At 41.7% G+C, this 12,985-nt stretch overlaps 1 pseudogene; it reads right to left on the bottom strand.

Annotated features, from left to right (window-relative positions):
• Positions 1-10,657: 10,657 nt before the first annotated feature.
• On the bottom strand, positions 10,658-10,775 carry LOC148519744 (5S ribosomal RNA; annotated as a pseudogene).
• Between the last annotated feature and the right edge of the window lie 2,210 nt (positions 10,776-12,985).

Here is a 12,985-nt window from a genome sequence, read left to right as displayed (position 1 = left end):
AGATCTGGATGCAAGTATCGGCCCTGAGACAGAAGATCTGGCCACAGTGGAAGATGCAGACGAGCATCGACTGAGAGGCTCTGAAGGCCTGCGTACCATGCCCTTCATGGCCAATTGGGAGCCACTAGGATCACCATGCCTCCCTCCATCTTCAATTTGCGGCGGACCCGAGGAATCAGATAGACTGGAGGGAAGATGTAGAGGAGAGGGAAGGTCCACTGGACTGCCAAATTGTCCACCAGAAAGGCCTCCGGATCTCTGGTGCAAGAGCAATACCTCGGAATCTGGTGATTATGCTGGGACGCTATCATGTTGATGTCCGGCAAAACCCAATGAAGAACCAGGAGTTTAAAGACATCCGGATGTAGGGTCTATTTGCACGAATGAAGGTCCTGATGACTTAGGAAGTTCGCTTCCCAATTTTGCACATCCGGAATGTTAACTGCCGACAGCGTTGGAAGATGCCTCTCTGCCCACCGGAGAATGCAAGTGACTTCCCTCATGTTGGCACGACTGCGAGTGCCTCCCTGATGATTTATGTAGGCAACAGCCATCACGTTGTTGGACTGTATCTGCACTGGGCGACCCTGCAGGAGCAGCAAGGCCCAACAAAGTGCTCTGAAAACCGCTAAGAGTTCCAGAATGCAGATCGGCAACTGACTATCCAAATCCGACCACAGACCCTGAAAGGTCTGCTGACAGGAAACCTCCCCCTTCCCCAGAAGACTTGGGAGGACCCAGTCCTGGACACAAAAAGAAAGTCCCCTGACCAGATGAAATTCCTGGAGCCACCACAACAGGGAATGACAAACCTACTGAGGAAGAATAAGTATCTGGGACTTGAGCTAAAGATGGAATTTGCTCCACCAGGCTAGAATCTCCAATTGTAAAGGCCGGGAATGAAACAGGGCATACTCCACCATGTTGTAGGTGGAGACCAGAGAGCCCAGCACCTGCATACAAGAATGAAAATACACGCGGCAGTGCTGCAAGAACAACTGAATCCTGGACTGCAAGTTCTGAACCTTGTCTGCCAGGAGGAACACCCATCTCCCCTCAAACTTTGGGGGTCATCATCCCGGAGACCTGCAAAGCTATTGTGAAAGTACTGTAATACTAGGTTTGCAAGGTAAGAAAAACACACTACACATTTATTTCTTGTGAAAGAAAAAAACATATTAAGAAACTATTTTTTTTAATGTAGAAAATTAGTGTCAAAACACTTTTTAAAACAGTGAAATATTTGCTGCCAACATGACTCCAAATTGCCTTTATGACAATATAAAATTTGCATTGCAAACATGGAACAAACAATTGTGAAAATTAATCTCCTCCTCAGATTCCAAAAGGGCACTATAAATAGCCTGGCCTGAGGTAGATGGTTAATGGGTGGGGGAGTAGGTTGTGACTGGGTGGGAGGCATCACATAGGCAGGAGAGGCAGGTGGGTAGGGATGAGGGTAAGCTATGTAGGTGTGGGGAGACAAATTATTTCTGAGTGCCCTGATCACCAAATCATACAGTAGACGCTGAAATTCAAGCTGCATGTCAGGCCTCATCTGCCTCATGGAGCTACTTAAGCGGGTACCAAGGTGATCAAAGTAGTCGGGAGGCCTTTTTAAGACCTCTTCAGCCTGCCTCAAGAAGTCATCTGAGGACTGTGAGGTTTTCAGCTGCTTCCTACCCTGCCGACACGCCTTTGTTTCTGTGTTGCTGTTAGTGGTACGCATGGAGGCATTGATAACTCCCCCTCACTTTCCCCGATGAGGCTCAAATCATGAGTCCCCGCCAACTCCAGTTCTTGAGTGGGAGTCTGTAGATAAAAAATAAACCAAAAATTAATGATCATGTTTTAACCAATATTTTCAATTATTTTAGTTTCCTACAACTGTGGATGAGTGGAAAACCTTTGCTGAAGAATTCGAAAGGCGGTGGAATTTCTCTAACTGCGGAGGAGCCATTGATGGGAAAAATATCTGCATCACCCCACCTGTCAACAGCGGATCCTACTATTATAACAATAAGGGGTACTTCAGTTTCGTTCTCATGGTGGTGGTGAATGACAATTACGAATTTGTGTTTGTGGATGTTGGTAAGAATGGCCGTGCTTCAGATAGTGGGTCGTTCAAACAGATGGCATTCTACCAGAGGCTCACCACCAAGATCCTCAACTTGCTGACAGTAGAGGAAGCCAAGCATGGCCTAAACTTTGTCTTTGTGGCCTACAAGGCTTTCACATTACTTGAGAATATCATGAAGCCATATGCGCAAAGAGGCCTGACCAGAGAGAAGCGGATCTACAAATACAGGCTTTCCAGGGTACGCCGTATTGTGGAAAATGCCTTTGAAATCCTTAGCAACCACTTCCACATTTTCCACACCTCCATAGACCTACGTGTGGACAAAATTGACTGGGTTGTCTTGGCGTGCTGTGTCCTGCATAACTTTCTCAGGTGCAAAACCACCCAACAAAGGGCATCAGGCACAGCTATGCCAGATGACCCTGACCAGCCTCAGGAGTTTTTCCAGTTCTCATCTGTGGCAACAACTGAGGACTGCACAGGCAAAACAGGTGAGGGAGGAATACCTGGCCTATTTTAATTGACTGGGGGCAGTGCCATGGCAGGAGAACTGTTCCAGATAAAAAAAGTGGAGTGGACATTTGGGGACAGTACAGATTGTGATTTTAAAAAAAAAGCATGGTGTGTATGCACTGTGTCGCTACTTACCTCGGACGCTGCGCTGATACAGTAACTTCGCCCACCTCCTCTTCTCCCTCTCGCTTGGCCATCAAGACAACCGACCTTCGCTGAGGTTCTAGCTCCAGAACAAAGGAGATTCAATTGTAATATCACAAGATAGGGTGGTACACATCATCAGCCGAGGCTCTAGATCTTTTGGACTCTTTACCTTCTTCTGTTCTTTCACAAAAACTGTCCTGAGATCCTGGATCTTCCTCCTCACCCATGAAACTGTTGCATTGCTTTAGTACTGACTGCTATACTGGACTAACTCCTCCAATGCCAATAGTTTTTTGGATTTGTTGGCATTGTCATGACAGGTGACCCTTCAGAGACATTCTTTGGCTTCATAAAGCTCCAGGAAGCCAGTTATACATTTGCTTTATTTATCAGACATTTCTATGGGAAAACAAAATATACAAATAAAAAATTAAATGGACATTTGTAATAACACTTTTAATTGATTTTAAACAGTTTGATTTTTTTTTAGTATTTTTAATGATGCCATGTGTTGTAATTGTTAATGTTGTATATAGTTAGAATCTTTTTAATGTTGTTTAAATCTATGTTGTTTTAATGTTATAGTGTTTTAATGTTGAAGTACATTTTTTATTTTTGCATTTTTCAATAAAATTTTAATTAGAATAATTTCATTATTTTATTATGTTCATATTATGCATTATAATGTTTTTTTCTTTTAAAAATTATATTCACAATTATTTTGTATTCAATAATGCACCAAAGGTATATACACAATAGGACCAGAGGTGTAGCATGGAGCCATGGCGCCCGGAGCATGCTTATGTTACGAGCCCCCCCACCACAAAATTTTTCTAAAGTGGACACATACTGTACAAATATACATATATATACATATTCATAGATATACAGTCAGGTCCATAAATATTGGGACATTGACAGAATTTTCATATTTTGGCCTTTATTCACCACCACAATGGCTTTGAAATGAAACAAACAAGATGTGATTTAACTGCAGACTTTCAGATTTAATTTGAGGGTAGTTACATCCAAATCAGGTGAACGGTGTAGGAATTACAACGGTTTCTGTATGTGCCTCCCACTTTTTAAGGGGCTAAAAGTAATGGGACAAACTAAACAATCCTAAATCTAACTTTCACTTTTTAATGCTTTGTTGCAAATCCTTTGCAGGCAATTACAGCCTGAAGTCTGGAAAGCATAGACATCACCAGACGCTGGGTTTCATCCCTGGTGATGCTCTGCCAGGCCTCTACTGCAAATGTCTTCAGTTCCTGCTTGTTCTTGGGGCATTTTCCCTTCAGTTTTGTCTTCATCAAGTGAAATGCATGCTCAATCGGATTCAGGTCAGGGGATTGACTTAGCCATTGCATAACATTCCACATTTTAGCCTTAAAAAACTCTTTGGTTGCTTTTGCAGTATGCTTCGGTTCATTGTCCATCTGCACTATGAAGCGCCGTCCAATAAGTTCTGAAGCATTTGACTGAATATGAGCATATAATATTGCCCGAAACACTTCAGAATTCATTCTGCTCCTTTTGTCAGCAGTCACATCATCAATAAATACAAGGGAACCAGTTCCATTGGCAGCCATACATGCCCACGCCATGACACTACCACCACCATGCTTCACTGATGAGGTGGTATGTTTTGGATCATGAGCAGTTCCTTTCCTTCTCTTCTCTTCTCATCACTCTGGTACAAGTTGATCTTTGTCTCATCTGTCCATAGGATGTTGTTCCAGAACTGTAATGGCTTTTTTAGATGTTGTTTGGAAAACTTTAATCTGGTCTTCCTGTTTTTGTGGCTCACCAATGGTTTGCATCTTGTGGTGAACCCTCTATATTCACTCTTGTGAAGTCTTCTCTTGATTGTTGACTTTGACACATATACATCTACCTCCTGGAGCGTGTTCTTGATTTGGCCAACTGTTGTGAAGGGGTTTTTATTCCCCAGGGAAATAATTCTTTTGTCATCCACCACAGTTGTTTTCCGTGGTCTTCCGGGTCTTTTGGTGTTGCTGAGTTCTCCGGTGCATTCTTTCTTTTTAAGAATGTTATAAACAGTTGATTTGGCCACACCTAATGTTTTTGCTATCTCTCTGATGGGTTTGTTTTGATTTTTCAGCCTAATGATGGCTTGCATCACTGATAGTGACAGCTCTTTGGATCTCATATTGAGAGTTGACAGCAACTGATTCCAAATGCAAATGTCACACCTAGAATCAACTCCAGACCTTTTACCTGCTTAATTGATAATGAAATAATGAGGGAATAGCCCACACCTGTCCATGAAATTGCTTTTGAGTTGATAGTCCCATTACTTTTGGCCCCTTAAAAACTGGGAGGCACATATTGAAACTGTTGTAATTCCTACACCGTTCACCCGATTTGGATGTAATTACCCTCAAATTAAATCTGAAAGTCTGCAATTAGAGCACATCTTGTTTGTTTCATTTCAAAACCATTGTGGTGGTGAATAGAGGCCAAAATCTGAAAATTCTGTCAATATCCCAATATTTCTGAACCTGACTGTGTATATATATATATATATATATATATATATATATATATACTGCATACGGTGCGGCACTCTCGGTCAGAAACGGAGCAGATAATGGTGAACGCATGTAATAACATTTCATTTATTTATCAAACTGTCTTCAGAAAATACAAACACATAATAAACATACCTTAAATACCCCATTACCAATCACCACGTGAGACCACGACCACCAGCAGCATCCATCATTCCTGCCCGTTGGTTCCGGCAGCAGATGATGACGTCAGCGACCCGGCGCACACCACATGAACCACCACCTGCGTTGCTAAGTAATAATATCATAACAAATAGCATTAAGATCAGCTACCATCTGCAGACACAAGATCACTATCTGCCCAGTAGTCAAAGCATAAATTAGCACATAACAACTATTTGACGGACTTTAGCAATCTGGTTAACCTAATAACATTACCATAACCCCGATTAGACCAGAGGCAATATAACACATACGGAAAAGGAGTGTTATTAACACTCTAACAATGAATGCTTAAACCGACCCTAGCCATTTTCCAAAGTATACTGATATAATCAAACCCACAAACTAGGTCCTCAGTATAGAGAGCAGCAAGCCCATAATCACTGATTAGAAGCACCCACACAACCAAACGAACATGCGGCTTAGATCAAGTTAAGGTACCACCCAAGTTGCAAATACGTCACACTCAACACGAGAGTGACTTAGTGAACTAAGACACATAAAAAAGGGTAGAAAAAATGGGACCTATACAGCAGCAAATAGCAATGTGTCACAAATGACCCACCAACCAAGCCAACGGTGTAAATCAAGACACCCAAAGGGAACTCTAGTCTGACCTGATTATACCACTCGTTAAGTCCCAGTTGGCACCGCATCAATCTCAACAAAGACCAGCCAAGGGAAGATTGTCATTTAAGCCCCTGGGGTGAAGTACGTCAAGTCTCAGGATCCATTCCGCCTCTCTCCCGATCCACGGTCACCACCACGCATTAGTGGGGGGATATGGTCTATCATACGGTATTTCAGAGACACTAGGGGATGTTTTAGTACCTGGAAATGCCTAGCTACGGGTTGTTCACTCGAACCACTGGCCAATGCAGCTTTAATAGCAGACCGGTGAGCAGCCATCCTTTCTTTAAATTTACTTTGCATTTTTCCTACATAGGAAAGTCCGCAAGGGCACAGAATCTGATATATCACAAACATACTGTTACAGGTAAGGTGGTGCTGTATTGTAAATTTCTAACCCGTATGTGGATGGAAAAAAACATTACCAGGAATTAAAAACTTGCATGTGACACAAGTGCACCTGAAACAACCACACTGTTTGGTTGCCAGAAAATGTGAGGGGCCACTTAAGTCCTGTGAACAATAATTGGTTCTCACCAAAAGATCTTTGAAGTTTTTACCCCTAGAGTAGCAGGGCAGCAAGCTCACATCACCCAAGCCAAGCTCAGGGTCCCTTGAGACCATTGGCCAGTGTTTTTTTGAAATCTTATTAATAATAGCCAAATGTGAGTTATACCGGGTTACCCATGGCAATCTGTTGCCACCCTCAGTAACAGCTCTTTTACACAGGAGGTCCTCTCTATCCAATGTTAACACCTTATTCTTAGTAATAAGTAGTTGACCCTTATCATATCCTCACCGAGCAAATTTCATCAAGTTGGCATACCGCTACCTCTTTAACGCTAATACTTCTATATACCTGTAACATTTGGGAATATGGTAATCCAATTTTTAATTTATATGGATGGCAGCTTTGAAATTGCAACAAAGTATTGCGATCCGTTGGCTTAGAGAATAATGTGGTTCTTAGTTTATTACCATCTTTAATCAATCTTATGTCCAAAAAATCAATCTGCCTCTGGCTCATTTTAAATGTAAATTTCACAGGGCTAGCAGTTACATTATAAACCTCCATCAAATTGATAAACTTTGCCTCAGACCCCTTCCAGAATATACTGTAAGTAAGTTGTCAATGAAGCGTGTATAGAAGACAATATCAATACTGATATTCTTATCCTGAAAGAATAAGTTTTCCTCAATCGTAAACATATAGCAATTGGCATACGCCGGGGCCACAGAGGACCCCATGGCGCAGCCAGTTACCTGTTGGTAATACACCCGATCAAACATGAAAAAAAAAATTCTGAGAATAAATTCCAATAAGGTCAGGTACACATTAACTTGATCAAAACTGTAAGCACCACTGCCCATCAACAGCTGCCGTACTGCATCAACCCCCGCTGTGTGGGGGATGATGGTGTACAGGCTTGACACATCCGCTGTAATAAACCATAAGCTCTCACTAAGAGTATCAAACATTTTAAGCTTATTAAGAAGCGAAGTGCTGTCAAGTAAAAAATTAGGATGGCATTGCACTAAAGGTTGCAGTAATGAATCCAAATATACTGAAGAGGGCTGCAGGAGCGACCCTCTGGCCAATATAATGGGTCAGCCAGGGGGTGGAGTTATGCCCTTATGGACCTTCGGCAACGTGTAAATCACTGGTGTGATAGGATATTGTGGAATTAAGATTTTAAACAATTCATCATCAATAACAGAACTATCTTTCGCCAACAATAGAATTTCAGTAAGTTCTCTTTAAAATTTTGGAGTCGGATCACCGCTTAATTTACAATATGTATGAGCATCACTCAGCTGTTTCAGAATTTCTTGAACATAGTCAAGGTTATCTTGTAATACAATTGATCCACCCTTATCTGCAGGGCGGATCGTTAGATTCGAATTCATAGAGAGAGATCTCAATGCTTCTCTTTCCAATTTGGATAGATTAGGATGACTAGATGGCTTATCTCCAATTTGGGCTGTCACTTCTTGATCCAGCATTCGCATGAAAGTTTTAATGGATGGTTTTAAAAACTTCAAAGATCTTTTGGTGAGAACCAATTATTGTTCACAGGACTTAAGTGGCCCCTCACATTTTCTGGCAACCAAACAGTGTGGTTGTTTCAGGTGCACGTGTGTCACATGCAAGTTTTTAATTCCTGGTAATGTTTTTTTTCCATCCGCATACAGGTAAGAAATTTACAATACAGCACCACCTTACCTGTAACAGTATGTTTGTGATATATCAGATTCTGTGCCCTTGCGGACTTTCCTATGTAGGAAAAACGCAAAGTAAATTTAAAAAAAGGATGGCTGCTCACCGGTCTGCTATTAAAGCTGCATTGGCCAGTGGTTCGAGTGAACAACCCGTAGCTAGGCATTTCCAGGTACTAAAACATCCCCTAGTGTCTCTGAAATACCGTATGATAGACCATATACCCCCACTAATGCGTGGTGGTGACCATGGATCAGTGTTAGTAAGGAGAGAGGCGGAATGGATCCTGAGACTTCACGTACTTCACCCCAGGGGCTTAAATGACAATCTTCCCTTGGCTGGTCTTTGTTGAGATTGATACGGTGCCAACTGGGACTTAACGAGTGGTATAATCAGGTCAGACTAGAGTTCCCTTTGGGTGTCTTGATTTACACCGTTGGCTTGGTTGGTGGGTCATTTGTGACACATTGCTATTTGCTGCTGTATAGGTCCCGTTTTTTCTACCCTTTTTTTATGTGTCTTAGTTCACTAAGTCACTCTCGTGTTGAGTGTGACGTATTTGCAACTTGGGTGGTACCTTAACTTGATCTAAGCCGCATGTTCGTTTGGTTGTGTGGGTGCTTCTAATCAGTGATTATGGGCTTGCTGCTCTCTATACTGAGGACCTAGTTTGTGGGTTTGATTATATCGGTATACTTTGGAAAATGGCTAGGGTCGGTTTAAGCATTCATTGTTAGAGTGTTAATAACACTCCTTTTCCGTATGTGTTATATTGCCTCTGGTCTAATCGGGGTTATGGTAATGTTATTAGGTTAACCAGATTGCTAAAGTCCGTCAAATAGTTGTTATGTGCTAATTTATGCTTTGACTACTGGGCAGATAGTGATCTTGTGTCTGCAGATGGTAGCTGATCTTAATGCTATTTGTTATGATATTGTTACTTAGCAACGCGGGTGGTGGTTCACCTGGTGTGCGCCGGGTTGCTGACGTCATCATCTGCTGCCGGAACTGACGGGCGGGAACGATGGATGCTGCTGGTGGTCGTGGTCTCACGTGGTGTTTGATAATGGGTTATTTAAGGTATGTGTTTATTATGTGTTTGTATTTTCTGGAGACAGTTTGATAAATAACTGAAACGTTATTACATGCGTTCACCATTATCTGCTCCGTTTCCCACCGAGAGTGCCGCACCGTATGCAGTGTATCCAGTTTGATTTGTGGGGGCACCCAGCTAAGCTAAGTATCTTGGGTGGAGTGCCGGTCCAGTGCGGGATTTATATATATATATATATATATATATTTATATGTAGAAATAACAGCGGCACTCACAGGACTTTGATAAGAAAGACTCACGACTCAGGAAGGTCAAAGTTCAACGTTTCAGTCTGGCGACTTTTATCAAGAACTAAAGAATAGAAGAAACAGTGCATACCTTTATACCCAGTGACATCCCATAATGACAATGTACCCCGCTCACCACGCCATAAATGACGTCATCAGCACGGGACAGGGCGCTTGCATAATGATGCAACCGCGCACAGCGTCATTGCCATGGTAAGTAACCATGGCAACCAAACATAAATACACAGACATAACTCTGCAACGGAAGCATGCTGTCATCCCCGCTGCTGTCAACGCGCACTAGGGAGAGAGCATGCCAGCGCTGAAACAAAGCAAACACCTTGATACCTTACGTAATAAGTACCGGTGAGGTGGCAAAGCAAACAGTGAAATACAGATTAAAAACAAATAAAGATACAGAAATAACTTTGTGTTACATGTTGATTATAGCATCCAAATTTACATTCTGATAAGATATCATGTAATCAATGTGCTGCATGACAATATTTACACCATGTAACATTTAAAACGATCACAGGTAAGTAACATATATATCTGGTAATGTAGGCAATCAGACCCAATGAGTCAAATGTTTTATCAAGCTCACACAATAATGTGATGCCCAGTAATCCAACTATGCAAATGCCCATGGAAAAATAACTGCGTGGACTCATGACAATAACATAACTTCTGAATGGCCGAACTGATAAAATGAAAACCTAATGCTTTCTGTTACGTGGTTCTGACCTTGTCCCAATGAAGCTGGTGTGGAGCACGTAGCAAGTCACTAGGCACCGGCAGGTCCACGATGTAATGTGGCCTGGTGGATCAATAAGCAACTCTGCAGCGCCCATAATAAATACTAAACAAACTGCACAAATGGATGAATCCGATGAGAGCCCATCCACTGTGTGAATACAAGAAAAAGTGACAGCAAACGCAAAAGGACTGACAACAGAAAAGGATAACTCTATGTTACAGCACCAGGTATTCCTAGATGGTCTCCCATTCAAGTACTAGCCTGGCCTCCACTGCTTAGCTTCAAAGATCAGACGGTATAAGACGTATCCAGTGTAGTATGGCTGTAGCAAAAGAATAATGAATCCAAGTGTGACAGTCCTGCATATGCCGAAAACCAAGACAACAATGAATCAACACACAGTAGATGGCTCCAAACAAATCAATACCACTTGGCATAGAAAAGAGAACAAACAACAAACAAGATGCAAGCATGAGGATTAAACATAATAATGATGCAACTGGAAATGTGGGTAACTACTACCCTGTATGTGTAAATATGACTGCACTAAGTGGCAGTGATGGAAGGAAAACCTCAGAAGAAGCATGAAAAGGAAAGTTGCTCATTGAGACCAAATGGTGATATAGTGTTCATTTTATGAATCCAGAACGTTTCAAGTTGTAGCAGCTTTTTGTCCCTGTCCCCACCTCGTTTATTAATGGGGACATGATCAATTAGTTTATACACCAGCGTAGATAATGAATGTCGGAAGTTCTTGAAGTGACAGGCCACTGGCTGGTCTATTTCCTTTCCTTCTAATGCTTGTCGAATTGCCGTGCGGTGTTGTGCCATTCTAATTCTGGCAGTGCAAGTAGTCTTCCCAATGTAAGCCAGTCCACAAGGACACCGGATCATATACACCACGCATTTAGTGGTACAAGTTAGTGTATGTCTAATGGGGAAACGTTTTCCCGAGTGTGGGTGTACCACATCAGGGCCGGTTTCCATGAAACTGCATGTCGTGCACCCAGTGCACCAATAGCATCCTGGTTTTTTAGATAAGAAATGTTGTTCAGGGATGACGGGACCATAGTTGATATCGTTGTGGACAAGCCAATCTTTCAAATTTTTCCCTCGTTTGTAGCCCAGCATGATCCTTGAATTTTTTAATGACTTGATGGAATTGTCAGTGTTGATTAACGGCCAAAGACGTTTGGCGGTAGTGTTGATGAATTTGCTGGCAACATTGTGTTGATTAACGAATAGCATCATGTTCGTTTTGTTATTTGTTATTTTATTCACTCTGCCTGTCACTCCATGTGCTGAAATTGCCTTGGATTTGGCCGCAATAAGGTCCTTATGTCTGTACCCACGTTGTACAAACTTGGTTACCATGTGATCAATTTCCTGTTCAGCTTGAACTGGATCACTGGTGATTCTCAGAGCATGCAAGAACTGAGAATATGGGAGACTTCTTTTCAGCGATGCGGGGTGATGGCTCTGTGCATGCAGTAAGGTGTTGCTGTCGGTTGGTTTGTGGTAAATGGAGGTCTGGAAATCGGAGCCAGACCAATGAATGTTTATATCCAAAAAATGTACATTGCTGTGACTTTGTTCATGAGTAAAAGTAAAATATTGATGCATTGTATTAATCTTGGACATGACGAAGATAAATTCCACTTCAGTACCGGACCACAGAACCAATATATCGTCGACATATCGAACAAAGAAAATTAAGGATTTGTTGAAATCCGGATTGTGGAGAAAAAGTTCTTTTTCAACAAAAAACATATAAATGTTAGCGAACGAAGGTGCAACATGGGAACCCATGGCACAACCCTTCTTCTGAAGAAAAAATGTATCATCAAAAAGAAAATAGTTATTATTCAAAGTCTGCTTCAATAGACACAGGAAAAAAATCTATATTGGGGCCCTTATAATTAGAGTGTGATCTCAGAAAGGCTCCCATATATTCACAACCTTCTTGTTGTGGTATACTGGTATAAAGAGAATTAACGTCTATGGTGCACAATAATTAATCAGGTGGTAGATTGTTCAAACTGTGTAATTTATCCAGAAGAGTATTCGAATCTTTCAAGAATGTGGGTTCGAGGGAAATGAGGGGTTGTAAAAAAGAATCTAAATATTTGGACGTGTTACTGTAGAGACTATCTCTAGCTGAGATTATGGGACAGCCAGGTGGTGCAGATACTGATTTATGAATCTTTGGTAGTGTGTAAAGAAGTGGAACAACAGGTTTATCTATCATGAGATACTCCTTGATGTCCTTGTTGATATACCCCTGTTCATGGGCCTGTGTTAAGCTGTCATCAAGTTGTTTTTTAAAGGACAGGGTGGGATCATGGGTGAGAGGAGTGTATGTATTGTCATCATTTAACTGTCGATAGATTTCACCACTGTACTGTGCTCTATTCTGGATAACAATGGCACCCCCTTTGTCAGCTGAACGAATAATTATGGAATTGTCCTTACCCAAAGAGATCATTTCATTATATTCATCCTTAGATAAATTGTGTCGAACAGGTGCCATCCCTTTGAAT

This window comes from Taudactylus pleione, unplaced genomic scaffold, assembly GCF_031769625.1.
Source record: "Taudactylus pleione unplaced genomic scaffold, aTauple2 ptg000184l, whole genome shotgun sequence".
NCBI classification, from domain to species: domain Eukaryota; kingdom Metazoa; phylum Chordata; class Amphibia; order Anura; family Myobatrachidae; genus Taudactylus; species Taudactylus pleione.
Note: the sequence above shows the minus strand (reverse complement) of the source record. Positions and strands in the feature narration are given on the sequence as shown.